At 37.2% G+C, this 15,864-nt stretch overlaps 1 protein-coding gene across 3 annotated transcripts in view; it reads left to right on the top strand.

Moving 5' to 3' along the window:
• Positions 1 to 15,864, top strand: part of LOC134731193 (chromatin assembly factor 1 subunit A-like) — a 583,486-nt gene that overhangs the window by 330,670 nt on the left and 236,952 nt on the right. The gene's annotated exons all lie outside the window — the stretch shown is intronic.

Genomic DNA, 15,864 nt, shown 5'->3' with positions numbered 1-15,864 from the left:
CTCTTTGCTTGTTCATCTTTAAGTGTTGAGAATAGTTCTTAATTAACAAAATTATGAATATTAAATGACAAAATCTAATTGCAAATATCTATAAGCACATCTGGAATATATGGGGATCTGATTTTGAGACTATGTTAAAAAGTTTAGTTAAAGAGAAAATCATAATTCTGGTAGAAATTTTTAAAGTATAAATAAGACATTAAAATCCATGCATTTCTCATCTATCTGTGAGCATGGAAAAATATCATCTCTATTCAGAGACAAGAAAGAAGTAAGTTCTAGTTTTTCAGTTTTCAAGTCTTCCCTTCCATTGTCTCCATGTGTGTCTTGTAGAAAGTAACTTATTTAAAGGATGCTGTCTTCATTTCTTGGTCTCTGAATTTAACATTTGGCAAGGTGGTAATAATGCCTCAGAAGAATATTGAGCCAATACAGAAGAGAATGAAGCAAAATCAAATATTGGTTTTTCTAATATTTGAACAACCAGTGGTCTGTGGCATAAACACCAGAGTCTACAGATAAGATATTTTGCTTTGTTTAATTCTAGAGTGAGCCAGAAACAAAACCAAGAGTACAGGACCCCATCCTCACATGTTGCCCTCCTGGCTCAAGTGCACAATGGAAATATACATAAGGGACTTTTATAGGCTCTAGTATTTATTTTTGGTGAAACAGGAAAGCAGGCATAGGCTGCAAAAGAGGCCAGAGGTACTGCCTGAAGCCAGTTAAGCAGATAACAGGCATTTGAGTGTCAACTATGGGTTGGACATTCAGGATACAAAGGTGTTGGATGAGAAAGTAAAACAATAAATCATCAACAACAATATAAGCTGTAACAGAAAGTGGACAGGTTATAGTAGAGAAAGAGTCTGAATGAAGTGATGTGACACATACATGGAAAAGAGTTCATTCTACTTGAGAAAATGAAGAAAACTACCAGAAGACCCAAAATACAAACAAAAAGAAATACTGTATTCATGGAAGCTCTCATATTAATAATGCTAACAATTCATATTCACTTATTCATTCTATAAATTGAATATAGTATCAATACAAATTTCATCCATTGTTTTCTTACTGGATAAATTTTATATGAAAAGATTAATATACAAGAGATTATTTAATTCATGGGGAAGTTTATTACTACTAGATATTAAAATGCTATAAAGCTAAATTAATTAAAACAGTATAGTGTTGTCATGTGTATAGACCAATCAATAAAATACCACATACATTTAAGAAACATAATCAACTATATATGAGATTTTCAGTATAAGGTAAATATGACATTTCATACTGGTGAGGAACTGATAGATTATTCAATAAATGTTGTTGGAATATGTAGGCACCTGGAAAAGAATGAAGCTTAATCCATAGTTCACATCGAAATGACTCCAGACTTAAACATGAAATATAAACACTAAAAAGATTGGTCAACTTTTAAAATATTTTCCTTAGTATAACACGATGTCCAGAGGTGAAGAAAAGTAAGAAAAAACATAGATAAATTCCACTAAAAAGTTTTCTGAAATTTTTATTGGAAAAACACAATAAATCCATAAGACAGTCTCAGAACTCTGGGGAGCATTTGCTAATCATATCGCAGACAATGGTTCTAAACCCTGTAGAAATAGGCCAAGAGTTCAGGAAGCAAATAAGCAAAAGTTATGAACCAACAGTTCACAGTAGAGGAAATATGACTCTTGCTTAAACACACAAAATCTGTTCAACCTCACACATCATAAAAGGAATGTAAACTAAAATGGCACAGAGTTTTCATAGTTACCTCTCAGATTGGCAGAGGTCAAAAAGCTTGATTGTATACTGCGGATTGCCACACTGTAGGGAAACAGGCCTTCTCATAATTCACTAGGGGAAGTGTAATTTGGTACAACCTGTATACAGAAAAATAATGGCAATCTATACAAGCCCTTTTCAAATTTACTAAAGGGAAAGCCTTGAAAAAATTCAGTAGAATCTGTGGAGATTCTGGGTACACTTCATTCATGCCTTCAATTTACTTTTGTTGGAATTTTAAAAGAATCAAATAGTTTCTGAAATGGTACGGATGGCACTGGTTCTTTCACGCATGAATTCACTTTGTAATAACCTCATCCTCTCCCAAAGCACCTTGTTCTGTGCATTTTAACTATTAAAATTCTCTTGCTCAAATTGAGGCCAACACTCCCAGCCTTCATTCCACACTCTGAAATTGCTGTAGATTTCAAATTCTACCAATTCACATTAATAATATAATGCTAGAAAAGAGATTATCAGTCATCTATGATTTAATAAATAGCTTTTTTTTTTCAGTCTTCACTTCAGACAAACATGTCTAACGTGGCTTTTTCTTGTGGAAAAGTGGGTCTAATCAAAGTTCCCATCAGTCTTGATTAAAGAGAGATCATTATTCCACTCACTGTGTTGCTAGTGAGTGCACAGAGCTTATTTCTGTTTCAAGGCTTCTTCATACAAAGCACATGAAGAAACCTCTAAGAAATGGGAGGCTCAGTTTCACCTGAGGCTGGATAAGGCATTTGCCCAGGGCAGTGCTTTAAATCAGAGATTTTGCAATTTAGCAAGATGTAGCTATGATGCTACCCTGGGAAGAAGCACATAATGAGCAAGTAGAAGTACCTCCTTTATGGCTACAGTTATCCTGGTGTCTTTGATGATGAGAACAAAGAGAAGCAAATGAAAACTAGGGACAATCATCTGTCTATAAATGTTTCTGGCATCTGGGATCTTTTTCCTCAGTGTTAGTATCAAAGTGATAGGTTGAGCAAGAGCCACACAACCAGTTGTCCCTCAGGTGTGCCTGTTCATCTGCTGAAGTAACCAGCCAGACATGCTTCAGAGAAAAATGGAAAACATAGAAAATTGATTTTACTGGACTCCTATGGAGGTGGGGCATGAGGGTATATGATCATATGCAGAAGACTGGCAATTTGTTTTCCCCACATGACACAATTGAAAAACTGAAAATGCTGACTGATAAAAACATAGATAAGGAAGATCTATTAGCAAGCCATGATGTCTTCCTAAACACATTTCTATTCTTAAGGTCAATTGTTGAAGTAGGTCCTCATCATTAAATAACTGCCCAGTCTGGCTATAAAAATGTCACAGATAGTGTTGAAATAAGACAGTGTGCTCTTAATGTTTCCTTCTTGGAACCTTGGAATTTAAGTCTCAATCATGAATGATCTGTTCTTAGCAAGATGGTATTTATTGTCAAAGAAAAATTACATAGGACAGGATTAAACAGGAAAGGAAAACTTTATTCATGGCTATTGCAATATGGATATTCAATTCAACTACCCTCAAACGAAAAGTAGCAGAAGTTTGAGCACTAAGTGAGCTAGTGAAAAGTGCTGAAGGATGTTAGGGGGAGGCTGGTCAATGTGATGAGGCCATCTGTTTTTTTTGTTTTGTTTTGTTTTTTTCAAACTTTTATTTTAGATACAGGGAATACATGTGCAGGTTGGTTATATGAGTACATTGCATGATGCTGAAGTTTGGCATATGAATAATCTTGTCAACTAGAGAGGCAGCATACTACCCAATAGGTAGTTTTTCATCCCATCCTCCCCTTCCCCCTTCTAGTAGTCTGCAGTGTCTTTTCTTTCCACGTTTATGTCCATGGGTGCTCAATGTTTAGCTCCCACTTACAAATGAGAGCATGAAGTATTTGGTTTTCGGTTCTTGTATCCACAACTGTGTCCATATTGTGACAAGGGATAGAATTTTGTCCTTCATATGGCTGCATTGTACTCCATGATGGATATGTACCACATCTTCTTTAGCCAATCTACCAGTGATGAGCACCTAGGTTGATTCCATGTCTTTGCTATTATGAATAGCATGGTGATGAACGTACAAGTACATGTGTCTTTTTGGTAGAATGACTTAGTCTCCTTCGGGTATATATACAAAGTAATGGGATTTCTGGGTCAAATGGTAGCTTTAAATTCTTTGTGAAATCTCCAAACTGCTTTCCACAGTGGTTGAACTAATTTACATTCCCACCAACAGTGTAAAAAGATTCCCTTTCCTCCGCAGCCTCACTAGCATCTTTTATTTTTATTTTTTATTTTCTAATAATTGCTATTCCATCTGGTGTGAAATGGCATCTCATTGTGGTTTTGATGTCCATTTCTCTGATGATTAGTAATGATGAGCATTTTGTCATATGTTTGTTGGCAACTTGTACGACTTTTTTTGAGAAATGTCTATTCATGTCCTTTGCCTATTTTTTTTAACTTTTAAGTTCAGTACATGTGCAGGTTTGTTACATAGGTAAACTTGTGTCATGGGGGTTTGTTGTACAGATTATTTCATCACCCAGGTATTAAGCCTAGTACCCATTTGTTATTTTATCTGATACTCTCCCTCCTTCCAGCCTCCACCCTCCAAAAGGCCCCAGTGTGTGTTAGTTCCCTCTATATGTCCATATGTTCTCATCATTTAGCTCACACTTATAAGTGAGAACATGTGGTATTTGGTTTTCTGTTCTTGTATTATTTTGCTAAGCATAATAGCCTTCAGCTCCATCCATGTTCCTGCAAAGGACATAATCTTGTTCTTTTTTATGGCTGCATACTATTCCATGGTGTGTATGTACCACATTTTCTTTATCCAGTCTACCATTGATGGGCATTTAGGTTGATTCCATGTCTTTGCTATGGTGAATAGTGCTGCAATGAACATATGCATGCATTCGTCTTTATAATAGCATGATTTATATTCCTTTAGGTGTATACCCAGCAATGGTATAGCTGGATTGAATGGCATTTCTGCTTCTAGATCTTTAAGGAATTGCCACACTGTCTTCCACAACGGTTGAACTAATTTATGCTACCACCAACAGTGTTTAGGCATTCCTTTTTCTCCACAACCTCACCAGCACCTGCTATTTTTTGACCCTTTAATTATAGCCATTTTGACTGGTATGAAATGGTGTCTCATTGTAGTTTTGATTTGCATTTCTCTAATGATCAGTGATGTTAAGCTGTTTTTTCATATCATTCTTGGCCGCATGTATGACTTCTTTTGAAAAGTGTCTGTTCATGTCCTTTCCCCACTTTTTAATAAGGTTATCTTTTTTCTTGTAAATTTGTTTAAGTTCCTAATAGCTGCTGAAGAGTAGACTTTTGTCAGATGCATGGTTTGCAGAAATTTTCTCCCATCCTGTAGACTGTTTGTTTCCTCTGTTGATATTTTCTTGTGCTGTGCAGAAGCTGTTCAGTTTAATTAGATCTCATTTGTCATTTTTTGCTTTTGTTGCAATTGCTTTTGGCATTTTCATCATTAAATCTTTGCCTGTGCCTATGTCCTGAATGATATTACCTGGGTTGTCTTTCAAGATTTTTAGAGTTTTAGGTTTACCAAGAAAAGTTAAAAAAATAGATAGTATAATATATTCATGTTTCTTATAATTATTTCTAGATCAAATTTAGGTTTCATCACTTCAATATTGTAAAACTAATACACTGATTTTTTTCACTTTTTGTATGGTTTTGTTTTTACATTTAGATTTCTGATCAATTTGCATTTACCCAGCATATGGTACAATGTGTGTGGTATAAATCCAAATGTATCTTTTTTTCTCAAATGACTATCTCTTTGTTCTAATACAATTTCTTAAAATGTTCTCTTTCCTCATCCTTAATTTGAGATTATATTCTTTATAATATTAAATTACCACATGTACTTTGGCCTGTTTCCATATTTTCTATTATATTTTCTTGGTCCATGTTTCTGATAAAGTGACTGATAGACATTTAAGGTATTTGACTGTGTCTGCTGAATAGCTACTTTGCATATAAAATCACAGCAAAGGCAAAAACAGAACCAGTGATAGGAAGGCATTTCCTCATAAGAGGACCTAAAAACCCCGTGTTTCCATAGTTCAATGGCACTGAACTTCTGTTGCAGAGCGCAAAAGATCCCTCCACTCTTCTTAAATTTGAAGTTTCTGGCCGAAGGCTCTAGATGCTGCCTTAGCAAGAGGCTCAATACTGGAATTGATTTGCCATGGAAGTCTAGTCACTTGAAAAAGAGAAATATCATCCTTCATACACAATGCTTAATGGACCAACTAAAGGACATACCTAGAAGTCAAGGTTCTGTAGCTTTTCCCCATACCCTGAAAGAATATTTATAAATTGTTTATTTATTAAAATGGAAAAGATTAATTTACATAAATTAAATAATTGCTATTTATTTATTTGTGCTTATTTATAGAAATGAGACCTCCGTCTGCCACCCAGGCTGGAGTGCAGTAGCACAGTCATAGTTTACTGCAGCCTCGAACTCCTGGGCTCAGGCAATCATGTCACCTCAGCCTTCTTAGCAGCTAGGACTGCAGGCACATATAGGCATGCTGAGATAATTTTATAAGATTTCTGTAGAGATGAGGTCTCACTATCTTGCCCTGGCTGTTTCTGAACTCCTGGCCTCAAGCGATCCTCTTGCCTTAGCCTCCCAAAGTTCTGGCATTATAGGTGTGAGCCACTGTGCCTGCCCTATATTCATTTTTTGATGCTGATTAATTTTATAATAAATACAAGCAATTCCATATTTTGTTGTGTTATAGTCATACAGAAACCAGTGGAATAAATGGAAAGCAAAAGAGGGCTTCATAGTTTCCAAGAGTCACAGAAATTGGATAAAATCATAGAGAAAATTTGGATCTCTGTTCTGAAAACCTGGGGGAAATGATTTATGTGGGAGAAACTATATCAATTACCAAATTTGAAGGAGCGGGTAAAATAGAGACAAAATAAAAAGATCAGAAGCCATGTGAATGAGAAAATCAAGAAAGTTGACAAGGAATAAGGCAGAAGGCAGGTGAGAGAGCTGGGGTAAAACTTGGTCAAGTGGAACTTCTTTAGTTATTGGGTCAGTTGGAGGGGAAGATGGAGAATTGGAACGGAGACATTCAGCCTTGGGTCTTACACTATTCTCAAGTATTCTTACCATTCTACAGAGCTTCATCATCTACACCCCCAAAGAATAAGAAATATAAAACCATGATAAACTTTGAACAGCTGTAGTCTAGAACTGACTCATACCATTGACCATGATCCATCCTGCATTATTTCATTCTGGAAGATATTCTATAATAGCAAAGTCACCAAAGGTCATTTTTTTGAATCTCTCTGCTGTCCCATTGAAAAAGTATCTAGCACTTCTTAAGTGTTACTACGCCAGGCAGGTTGCCTGCTGTGGCACTGAGATAAAACCTCTTATCAACCCGGTCTTCTTTGTAGAAGTGGGCCTGGGAATGCTTACAGTGGGCTGCAGTCAGAGCAGTCAGACTCAAAGGAAGCCTAGAAGATGTCAAAGGGCAGGCCAATGTCATGGCACTAAAGTATGATAATGGTCTAACATCTCTCCTGTATGAGGAGAGGAGGATCCGGAGTGACTCAGAAGAGATAAGCTTAGGCCTGAAAAGAGATTACCTTTGGGTTCTATCAGAAGCATGATTGTCAAGGGTCAGTGGAATGAGAGAGGAAGTGGAGCCAACATAAATCAAAGCAGTTGTGGAGATAAGCTGGTGTTTTTTTTCTATACTATATTGGAGTGTTTTTCTATGCTGTGCTGGGGAGCAAGAAGGACAAAGACGTTGGCATGGATGAATGAGAGATGCAATTTAATTGTAGGTACGACACACACTGATCAAGAAAAACAGACCCCAGGACTAGCGCCAGGGTAGAATTTGTAAGCTCAAATGTGTTTGGTTGATGGATTGTGGGGACATGCAGTGGGTCTCAGGGGAGGAGTAGTGGGAATAGGAGGACCCTTGAAGTGCTCCGGGTAGTGAGTAGCTCTTTACCAATTGTGTAGCAGTATTTCAGTATTTATTTAGTTACTGGTACAGCTCTATTAATACATAAGGAAGAATATTGATATACATGTTATGTTGTGCTGACATGCTGTATTTATGAGTAAAAAGTACTGCAGAGGGGCTTGAGTATTATTATATCCTTGTGTCTCAAAAGATATTGGCTGTAGGTGAAATAGGTAAGCGATTTGATTAAAAATATTCCAGATCAAAGTTGTATTTTATTCTCCAACAGCAGAAGCTTACAGTCCCAAAATGTATAAGGTACTAGGTAGAATCTAGAAAAAATCTAGATTCATAGGTCAAGTTTGTGCAACACTTCATTTCTCAATAGCACTTGGAAACTCAAATCAACCACCATGATGTCTTAGAGTTATCAATCACAAAAAGCATATGAGTATTCATATTCCACCCTTTACTATATTGTAATAGAAAATATTTATGTTAAAATGCTTATGTGCCCACATTTTATCTGCTTTGATCCTCTTTAAATTATTGTGAACTGTTATTAACGTAAGAAAATAAGGGAGGTAACATTTATTTAAAACATTATTACTGTGGTGGGCAGTGTTCTAGGTGTGTTATATTCTCTGATTTTTATCATTGCAAGAACACACTAAGGTAGACATTTTACAGATGAGGATATCCAAGGAGTTGAGGCTTCTCTGTAAATAAGTGTCAAAACCAGGTTTTATAATTTGCTTGTCTGATTCTCTTTCTCTTACGTTCCACCAAAACCTAGAATATTTAGGGGTTTTTGTGGCCCATAAAACCTAGCTAGTTAAAGTGAACTCGACCTAGAATGTCTCTACTTCTTCACAATGTGCAGTAGTCGCTGAAAAGTGGAAACTTTTAGAAACTTCTCTATCTTTGGGGAAACTTGTTGGTATTTTGGGTTTATTTATTGTAAATTGTAAATATTTATTTATCATTCCCAATAGCAACACTTAATAGATCATCTCTTTGCCTATAAACTGAGAAGTAACATGCTTATAGTCATAAAGAATGAACTTGCACAGGCTGCCTATAAATCCTTGACTGATATGAATCCTTATGACTTGAGTGAACATGAAGAACCACAGGGAGAAATACTTCCATTGGAAGAGACACTGAGAATCTAACCAAAGTAACAACATTGATGAATGTACTGCTGAGCATTTATTGTTGTCTTAGCATATAATATTCCTGCAGAAAGTGGAAAAAAACAATCCCCATGGAACATTAAATTGAAAAGAACACTTGATATGATATAGATTTATTTGAATTAATGTAAAACAGGCTTGGCCCTATACATAACTGATTATATTGTCTCTAATTCTAAGGTTGTACATTTTGTGCTATTTAATCCAATCACTACAAGTTGCATTCCAGAGAATTATGCAAAAATGTTGAGTAGTTACCTATGTGTAATAGCTGACAATCAATGGTTTTCTTTGGGGTAGAGGAGATGCAATCTATTCAAGAAAATACATCCTCCCCATCAAGCTGTTAGTTTATGTCTGGGGCCTTCTCTCTCTCTCTCTCTTTCTCTCTCGTCTCTCTCTTGATTCTCATACCCTCCATTCTTTCACTTCACTTTGTGAAGTGAAATTGACAGTTGCACAAAGTGGGAGCCTCCATTCTCCTCAACCAAAGCCCTGTGGATCACTTTGCATTTCCTTACTGCTGTCTCATTTCACAAAAAGTTTACAAGATGTTCTAGGAAGCATCATTCCTGCCACATCACGTTGCCCTGCTCAAGTTCTGTGGCCACACTTTAAAAAAATCATTACCTCTCATGGAAACAGATTCATAATAAGCCTCTTGCAATATACCTCAAGTCCATGACACTTTTGGACTGACAACTATTCATAGATCGAATGTAAACAGGCAGCAATTTACACCTAATTAGATGTGAAGGTAAATCTTGGGTTGCAGGAAAATTTCCCCTTGCTCAGTATGCAGAGTCTATGTGGTGGCTGAGTAACTAATGTAGCTGCCATTTGTTAAGATTTTACTTATTTAATTTCCACTCAGACACTCTTAATTTGTGCAGAGCCTAGGGAATGACTTAAGACACGGCAATTAATTGAAGCCTAGCATCTTTGAAAGAAAAAAAATAAGGACAAAATTGTTTACTTCTTTTCCTCTTTTTCAAAAATGTCTGGATAATGAGACTAGATCTTATTACTTTACCTCTCCTCAAGTTGCAGTATTCTGATTACATTAAAATAACCAAGGATGTGTCTTTTGTAACTAAGAAAATGTGATCCAAATAATAAGTTGCATCCGTTGGCCCATGCTAAGAATAACAAGTCTTTTCAACCCTCACTGAGTAAAATGACCTGTGGCTTTGAAGAATGGGGAAAAAAAAGTAAAGTTATAGGCAATTGGGGAACTTTGATCATATACAGTCTAATCACTCCTGTTAAAAAAAATCTCATCGAAAATGAGAATGTTAAATTGCCAAGCTTCCACAGGACCTAATAGTGATTAGTTCAAATGAATCAAAATTGCTGTGAATAATTGATTATTATGAGGAGAAATATAAAGAGAGTCTGAGAAAATTAATGCAATGAATGCTGTTATTCAGCCCAAACAGAGGAAGCGAACATTTCTCTAATCTGATAGATTTAGATAGAATCTCACTTCTGTACATAGCTATTTAATCATATGAATTTCTAGATTTTGAAAAATTAAAATGGAAAAAGAACTCAAATGGCACTGGACCTAATTCCATCATGCCAAAGACATTTTGGAATCTCACAGAACAGTACTTTTCAAACTTTAAAGTGTACCCGAATTGCTTGGGGATCTTGTTGAACTGAAGATTCAGATTCAGTGGATCTGAAGTGAGGCATGAGATTTGCATTTCTAGTAACCTGTGATGCCAATGCTGTTTATTCTTGGACCAAGCATACTTTGAATAGCAAAGTTGTAGAGCACTTGGGTCATGGATATGTAAATTAATTGCTACTGTAGGGGAATAAGCTAGTTAATACTATGTGCTGGTTTACACAATGCCTGATAACTGGTTGTGTAATAATATAGTCTCAATGAAATAGAGAATGATTTTAACAGTAGTGAAGTAGGGGACAGAGGAGACTTCTGTTCTAGTCTTGCCTTTACTACAAATAACAACAAAAACAACTCCTAACATGTATATAGTATTTTGCATTTTACAAAGTACTTTTACATAGTTGATGTCACTTGATTCTCTCAACAACCCTGTGAGTTAAGTAGATAATATATTTTCATATTCCAAATAAATTTCCAGAGAATGAGCGTTAAATAATTTGCACAATTTTACACAATTACTCAATAAGAGAGCCACAACAGACCTATATCTTCTTCTGGTCACAAATTCTGTGCTATTTCTACAGACTAACAGGGTGATTTTTTATAGATCACATAACATCTCTTACCCTTTTCTCACCAGTAAAATAAGTGATTCAGGTTCAATCAGACCAGTGGTTATCAGCTCTCATGTGTAACCAAAATACCTGGGGAAAAAATAATACCAGTGACCAGCCGCATCCTAGAGCACTTGAACCAGAATATCCAGGATTGGAGTTGGGATATATTTTTAAAAATATTTTAAGCTGATTCTGATGCACAGTGGAGACTGAGAACCATCAAATTAGATATCCACTAAGTTGTCTTTATGCACAGGAATTCTGCATAGCTCTGGAAATAGACTACGTCTCTATCTTCTCCAGGAAAATCTTAGTCGCAATTAAATCTATTAAGCATAGATTAGTCTACCACTGACTTTGTTAAAAAATGTTAAATTATGGTTTAGCAACCTTTTACTATTTCCTGTCTTGTTGCATAGGCTTTAAAAATTTCTCTTAAAAAAGTAAAGACAAGTTTGCTTTGAATATCATGCTCTATGCAACATGGGTATTTCTGAATGTCCTTTTTGATTTCTGCATTTGGTACTGAATATTTAGAGTTCTATTTGGGCTTTCCTTGTGGTTGGTATCTAAACCCTTTTGATTGTCTTCCACCTTGTCTCTCTTGTTTCATCCTGTGGCTACTGTCACTTCAGGATTTGGAAACAAAGTATCTTTACATATATACTTTTTTGCCTAAGATTTCTATATCAGAAACTGATCGTGTAAACACCTTGAAAATATTTTCTTCTAAGACTTAAAATTATAGCACTAAGTCCCCCCACAATGTAAGTTCTTAGAAAGTTTGGGTTGTTGGAAGCAGATAGTTTTTTCTTTCTTATAGAGTCTATTTTACTTTACTATAGTTGGCAGGAGCTCAAGAAGACAGGATTAGTCAAGGGCTTACCCTAGTAAATTCCATTCTGTTGACCTTCTTTCAAAATTAAATAAGACAGAAAGAAAATGAAGGCTTTGAACATTTGGAAGGACCCAATGGGATTTCTGCCTTCCTAGAGTTATACTAAAATATTTGACAACCTGCTGTCGAAGTGGACTTTTAATGAAACCATTCCTTCTGGTAGCATTTTAATTCTAAGTGATATCACTGGGTCAGCAACGAGTCTCTGAGGTTCTATAAGAAGAGGTCAGCATTCATGACAGATAGTGCAGCTTATTTAATTTTGGTAGTGAAAATTCCATCACATATGTAGTATCCTCAAATGGAACTTTCAATAATATCTTGATTCTCAAACATTCTGACTTGGATTTTCTATAAATAGGCAGTTTATTCCATAAGGAAATAAAAGTATGACTGCTCCAAAAAAGCCTACAATATGGAATTATTGGGGTAGTAAGTGTTAAACCATCTTTTGACAACGTATCATAAATATTGGTTCCTTGATGTTTAGCCTGACCATTTAACCTTTCTTATATCATTTATTTGGGGGTATTCATGAGGTCTAGAGACACTTCTTTCATTTGATTTTACTGTGAGATTTCCAGACCCTAAGGAGACTTATCTGATTATCATTACAAACACACTTTATTTATTTTTTTTGAGACAGAGTTTCACTCTGTCACCCAGGCTGGAGTGCAATGGTGTGATTTCGGCTCACTGAAGCCTCTGCCTCCTGAGTTCAAGCAATCCTCCTGCCTCAACCTCCCAAGTAGCTGGGACTACAAGCATGCACCACCACACCCAGCTAATTTTTGTATGTTTTGTAGAGACTAGGTTTCACCATGTTGTCCATGCTGGTCTTGAACTTCTGGACTCAAGCAATCTGCCTGCCTCAGCCTCCCAAAGTGCTGGAATTACAGGCATGAGCTGCCAGGCATGGCAAAACACACTTTTACTAATCACAAGTAGAATGGTCCTGTGGCACCCCACTGCCTTTTCTAATTTCTGAATTTTCTTATTCATCTGACATTGTCTTTAATAAAATTGCTCCTGTGCCCCATGGACCTTACAGAAGAAATATTTTTTTGTTCTGGAGATTCCAGGTGTGTTTCATTTGTCTCCATCCCAGACAAACAGCTCTGCCCAAGACCAGCTATGCCTAGATTCCAGGAAAATATTTGGCTATCACTGTTCTGGGGAGATGGTTACTGTGTTCAGCACGTATTAGAAATTTCTCCTGCTACATTAACTCCTTTATTTGGATCTTGGAACTTTATTTCCTAGTAGGATATTTCTTCAGTATGTAGCTATTTCCCTACAGGGCACAGTGTAGAGTTAGCTGCTGACATTAAATAATAAACCTTAGCAAATTTGTTGCTCTCATTTAGAATTGATGATATCTTATAAACTTTCTAAGAGCACTTGGTAATTAGCATCAGAGCCAATTACTCATGTGAGCATTGAGTGTGACTTCCCAATTCAGTGTGTGCAGTAACTTTCTTTTTGACTTAAGAAAAATACATTTTTTTTGTAGTAAGCTTGAGGTTACAAGTTTTAACTCTTCCTGTGTCACTCTGAAGAATGTGTATACAATGTTTCAATATTAAACACAGTAGAAGTTTAACTTTTCCAAGGGAAAATTCAGATAATGGAGTCTGATAATAGATGGTGTAACATATTTGTTCAAATCTCAAAATATTTGCCTTTTTGTAAAGGTTTAGATCAGAGTATAGCGTAGGTCAAAACCATCTTTTGATTTCTATGGTATCTGATATGGTTTGGATCTATGTTCCCACCCAAATATCATGTTCAATTGTAATCCCCAGTGTCAGAGGTTAGGCCTGGTGGGAAGTGATTGGATCATTGCCAGTGCATCCTACATGAATGGTTTAATACCTTTCCTTTGCTGCAGTTCTCGTGATAGAGTTCTTATGAGATCTGATTGTTTAAAAGTGTGTAGCACTACCCGCTTCTTCCCCCTGCTCCAGCCATGTCAAGTTCTGGCTCCCTCTTTGTCTTTTGCTATGATTATAAGTTCCTGAGGGCTCCTTAGAAGCCAAGCAGATGTCAGCATCATACTTCCTGTACAGCCTAAGGAACTGGGAGCCACTCAAACCTCTTTTCCTTCTAAATTACCCAGTCTCTGGTATTTCTTTATAACAATGTGAGAACAGACTAATACAGAAAATTGGTCCTGAGGAGTGGGCATTGCTATAAAGACACCTGGCAATGTGGAAGCAACTTTGGAACCGGGTAATTGGTAGAGGTTGGAAGAGTGTGAAGGGCTCAGAAGAAGACAGGAAGATAAGGGAAAATTGGGAACTTCCCTGATACTTGTTGAATGGTTGTGACCCAAATGGTTATAGTGATATGGACAAAGATGACCATACTGATGAGGTCTCAGATAGAGATGAGGAACTTACTGGGAACTGGAGCAAAGGTCACTTTTGTTATACTTTAGCAAAGAACCTGGGTGCATTGTGCCCCTGTCTTAGGGATCTGTGAAACTTTGAACTTGAGAGTCATAATTTAGGATATCTTGCAGAAGAAATTTCTAAGCAACAAAGTGTTCAAGATGTAGCCTGGCTGCTTCTAAAAACCCATGCTCATATATGTGAATGAAGAAATGACATAAAACTAGAACTTATAAGGAAACCAGAGTGCGAAAGTTTGGAAAATTTGCAGCCTGGCCATGTGGTATAAAAGAAAATTCCATTTTCAGGGGAGGAATTCAAACAGGGTGCAGAAATTTGCATAAGTAAAAAGGAGCCAAGTGCTAATAGCCCAGACAATGGCACAAAGGCCTGGAAGGCATTTCAGAGAACTTTAAGGCAGCCCCTCTCATCACAGGCACAGAGGCCTAGGACAGAAGAATGGTTTCATGGGCCAGGCCCTGGGCCCCACTACCCTGCACAGCCTCAGGACACTAGGACACCACTCCCTACAACCTGGCTACTCCAGCTCCTGCTATGGTTCAAAGGGGCCCAGGTGCAGTTTGGGCTGCTGCTTCAGAGGGTGAAAGATGTAATCTTTGGTGGTTTCCAAGTAGTGTTAAGTCTGGAAGATGCACAGAGTGCAAGAGTTGAGGCTTGGGATCCTCTGCCTAGATTTCAGAGGATGTATGAAAAAGTCCAGGCAGAAGCCTGCTGCAGGGGCAGAGCCCTCATGGAGAACCTCTACTACAGCAGAGAGGAAATGTGGGGTTGGGCCCCCACACAGAGTACTCACTGAGGCACTGTCTAGTGGAGCTGTGAGAAGAGGACCACTGTTCTCTAGACCCTGGAATGGTAGATTTGCTGGCTGCTTTCACCCTATGCCTAGAAAAGCCACAAGCACTCAATGCAAGCACTCAAGAGCAGCTGTGGGGGCTGAACTCTGCAAAGCCACAGGCACAAAGTTGACCAAAGCCTTGGGAGTCCACCCCTTGCATCAGTATGCCCTGGATATGGGACATTGAGTCAAAGGAGATTATTTTGGAGCTTTGAGATTTAATGACTTCCCTGCTGGTTTTCAGACTTGCATGAAGCCTGCAGACCCTTTCTTTTGGCCAATTTCTCCCTTTTGGAATGAGAATATTTACTCAAGGCCTATACCTCCATTGTATCTTTGGAGTATCCAACTTGTTTTTGATTTTACAGGTTTATAGGCGGAATGGACTAGCCTTGTCTCAGATGAGACTTTGAACTTTGGGCATTTGAGTTAATGCCAAAATGAGTGAGATAAGACTTTGGGCGACTGTTGGG

The sequence above is a fragment of the Pan paniscus genome, chromosome 9, assembly GCF_029289425.2.
Source record: "Pan paniscus chromosome 9, NHGRI_mPanPan1-v2.0_pri, whole genome shotgun sequence".
In the NCBI taxonomy this organism is placed as follows: domain Eukaryota; kingdom Metazoa; phylum Chordata; class Mammalia; order Primates; family Hominidae; genus Pan; species Pan paniscus.
The sequence above is the reverse complement of the archived record's forward strand: the minus strand, read 5'-3'. Positions and strand labels throughout refer to the sequence as shown.